Genomic DNA, 4048 nt, shown 5'->3' on the forward strand with positions numbered 1-4048 from the left:
ACAGGCACAGGTGATTCACCTCGGCCAGTGCTGAATTATGCATGAGTCACCTGAGGAATCCATTCACTATTTTGTCTCATTGCAGCATGAATAAGCATTACGCTGATAAAACAGGCAAATAACATTTCATTCATTATGCAAACACCAGGGGATGCCGCTGCGGATTCATGGCTCTCTCAGAGTTCCCGTTCGGCTGCATTTTGTCAAAGTTGCTGATGAACTTTAATGGATCCGGAGCAGCACCCCGAGGCTTTCTGCACTCATTTTATTGTTGTTTACACTACCTGTTAAATTAAATATGCAGAGGCTGGCAGCTTTATCAGAGAAAAATAAGAGACATCCTCTATTTATTTATTTTTAATGATTTTCTGTTTGTTTGTTTATATGTTTATACATATGCCATTTGATATTTGAGTAAATATAAAAGTAAATACTCTTAAGCGTGTGTGTGTGTGTGTGTGTGTGTGTGTGTGTGTGTGTCTCCTCTTTATGTTCAGTTATTTCACTTTAATGTAATAGATTAGGATTAAAGTAAAATTACTCAACCTAAACATAGGAACCTGATAAAAATGCTAACTTTAGAAGAAAAATTATATTTATACATCTTTCATAAATCTATATAGATACAAATCTTATTAATATGTAAATATAAATTGTGAATATATAGAAGTAAATCTGCAAATTTAGTTGACTGAATATATAAATCTAAATCATGAATATGTAGTTATAATTCTGATTATGTAAATGTAAATTGCAATATATACATTTTAATATAGAAACAAGACTAAGTATATAATTATCAATGTGACAATGTGATATATATATATATACAGAAGTAAAGCTGAATATATAGTTAAAAGCCTGAATAAATAGAAGAAAATCCAAAAAGTTTTAATATATAAATATAAATTGTCAACGGATAGTTATTATTCTGATTATATGATTGTAAATCAGAATGTATATTTATAAATATTGAGTATTTTGAGTGCAAATATGAATATATATTCTATAAATGGAATATATATATGCTACAAAAATGAAAAATAAATAAATAAATAAAATACTACACATTCAGTTTAAACCTACAGGTATAAAAAAAAATGCTATTATGGCTCACTGATGCATCTGTAGTAAAGATAAATTAATTTTAATGTCATACTAAAGTGTTGCACACCACTGCACACATATCATTTGAGCTTTTACCTATAAGAAAATTATAACTCTTACCTAAGACAATAAGACTGTAATTCAAGATGATGCCTTTATGTGCTTTGTATTTTAGACATTTTTATTGCCATAGAAACAAAACCAGTGAAAATGTGCATCAATGGAATGAACAAAATCCATGCTTGAAAATGGGTGCAGTGTCTTTGTTTCACAGTTTACATGTTATTTATGATGAACAGCACAACCAAAATTGCTAAAAGATAAAAAAAAAATTACCTCTAGTATATCGTAAGTAAAAATTATTGTCACTTTACATTCATTTGACTATATGTATTTAAAATTGTTGAGAAATGCTTGGAATCTAGGGTAGGTTAAGAGCTCAGTGTTTGTTTTTTTTGTTTTTTTGTTTTTTTAGCTCACCAAGTCATTTGATCAAGAAAACAGTAAAATATAATTGGAATTTAAAATAACTATTTCCTGTATCGATATATATATTTTAAGCTGTAATTTATTCTTGTGATGCAAAAATGTATTTTCAGCATCCTTACTCCAGTCTTTAGTGTCACATGATCCTTCAGAAATCATTCTGATACGCTGATTTGATGTTAATTTACAAATATATATATTGCTCGTATAGCATGTTTTAGATTTTTACATACTGTCAGTACATTTCTATTGTATGTTTATTAATTAGTTAAAATATTAATGAAATTTGGATGCATACATACAAATACAATTGTCAATGTTGATACATTTTGCTGAAAAAAAAAATAGTGCTAAAAACTGGCATAAAACTCTATTCATTTAGTTACGCTTGGCAACTCTAATTTTGAGAATGGAGGTTAAGTCACATCTCTCAGTGGGTTTGGGAGGAATTCTGCAGAGAATAGCTTTTTGCTCCAAATCCAAACACCATTCTTCGCTCCTCTTTGTTCTGTGCACCGAATCCGAGACTTTGTGGTAGAAAACACATCTGCTGCTTTTGGACTTTAACTATGCTTTTGTGAAACTGTACATAAGGGGAAAAAAAAAACAAAGAAAACTGAGAGAGATGGTTAGAGAGACTGAGTGAGAGAAACCGTTTAAACAAATAAATAAAACACACAGCTGAAAATATAGGGCAATGAATATTCATACCCTTATGTGCTCTGACAAGCAAACTGAAATGGCTTTTCTGTGTCTGCAGACGTGCACCCTGTTCCTTTTGTCTGCTAACAGTATTTGCCCGATTGCATTTTCCATTTGTGAATGGTTTGTTTGCTAAGAGCCTGGCACCCATGTAAAGACACTGCTTAATCCTCCATCATGAACAAGAGAAGAAAGCGAAACAATGAGCACGGTAATGTGGTACTGGTACAGTATATCAACCGTTCCTTCTCAACAGACCTTCTACTTGGGATGTTTGTCTGCTGTAATCTTCTGGATTTGTTTCAAATGTAGGAAGTGGAATGGGCTGCACTTGAAGTTGTAAATCGTAAAAAGGCAACACGCTGTGTAGCAGACACCAGAATAAAGCTCTTCATTTGAAGAAAAGAAAAATGACACCAGTTGTTTTATTTTCAAGGATATCTCTTATTCCCAGTGCCAGACGTCAAGAAATAATTTATCAAGGAGCAGCAGAATGCTGTATAGTCTCATGTCGGTTTCCATTTCATGTGTGCATGGCTGGCTTTTAAAAGCTATATGTCGCAATACAAAAATAGTACGTAAGCATTAAAATAAGTACAGCTTTAAATATAAGCAACCACTTGGGATGTGGCCAACTCAATTCAAACTCATGGATCAAAAATGAACCAGCTCTTATATTCAGAATTCGGTCCAATCAGTCTCACCTGTTCTATTTTAGGTGTGTTACATTTATAAGTTTCTGTGCCCTTGACTTTCACACCTCGGTTGTGTTATACCTCAAAGATGTATCCTCATCCTCTCGGGCATCCATTCTCAGGCTTTCAACAGAAATCCAGAATTTCTCAGAAGGTGAAAAGATCAAAGAAAAAGAGACGAAAGAAGGTGAGAAAAAGTGCAAGAGCAATAAAGTGAATTTCACATACAACCGTAAATAAAGGTAGTTTTTGTTCTCTCTGTTTGCGTGATTGTACAGCGGCCTTCGTTTTCTCTGAAACTCGTTTTTTTACACCCAATCCATGTCTAGTCACCCTGAATCATCAAAAAAAAAGTGCACTGTATTAAAAAAATACAATATCTTTCCCTTTACAACTTTGGTGTTTCACATCTGGATGAATATTTAACATCTTGAGTAATACCAGCTTCTTAACAGTGCATATAAACCTCTGGAAGACACGAAGGCATGCTGAAATCATTAGAGCAAGAGCACAGGTGGAATAAAAAATCTTCAAATCCATTTTGCCCACTCAAGCAGCAAGACGGGACTCGAGCGCCCATATCCTTATGAAAGTAAATGATTTCTTCCATCTCCCCTTCAAGGTTATCAGAACTGAACACTGGCCCCAGTTCTCTGCGGGGCTTCTGTTTTCAGGGCATTGTGCGGAGGAAATGAAAGAGATACTATCAGCCTCACCACTGGATCACAGAGCGAACGCTCATAATGTTTCTGTCAGCCGTCCAATGTGGCTCCAGTTCTCTTATGAATCATTTAGACTTATGTCCCTGAACATGTAAGCAAAGCCTGAGCTGAAACGGCAGCTTTTTGGTCATGCGCTGTTAAGCTTGAGTCTTTGCGGAGTCTAGTTGTTTGCAAATTTGTTATGCTGATAACTTTCAATGATACGCAAGGAAATAACTGAATGGGTTGCTTCCTTTGAATATATTTGTGGTTTAAAGCACATCATGTTTGACAATGCAATGCAAAGCCAAAAGTTAGCTTGTTTTTTTTTTTTTTTCTGAATTTCCATTGCTTTCA

At 33.9% G+C, this 4048-nt stretch overlaps 1 long non-coding RNA gene across 2 annotated transcripts; it reads right to left on the reverse strand.

The window, feature by feature from the left end:
• Nucleotides 1–1840: 1840 nt before the first annotated feature.
• On the reverse strand, nt 1841–3294 carry LOC132133465 (uncharacterized). Of its 2 annotated transcripts, none has more exons than XR_009429157.1 (3): nt 3000–3294; nt 2305–2465; nt 1841–2176 (listed from the first exon to the last, which is right to left on the reverse strand). It is a non-coding gene; the product is annotated as an uncharacterized LOC132133465 (long non-coding RNA). The 2 variants fall into 2 exon arrangements; XR_009429156.1 differs by having other exon boundaries at nt 2305–2846.
• Between the last annotated feature and the right edge of the window lie 754 nt (nt 3295–4048).

This window comes from Carassius carassius, chromosome 50, assembly GCF_963082965.1.
Source record: "Carassius carassius chromosome 50, fCarCar2.1, whole genome shotgun sequence".
Lineage (NCBI taxonomy): Eukaryota > Metazoa > Chordata > Actinopteri > Cypriniformes > Cyprinidae > Carassius > Carassius carassius.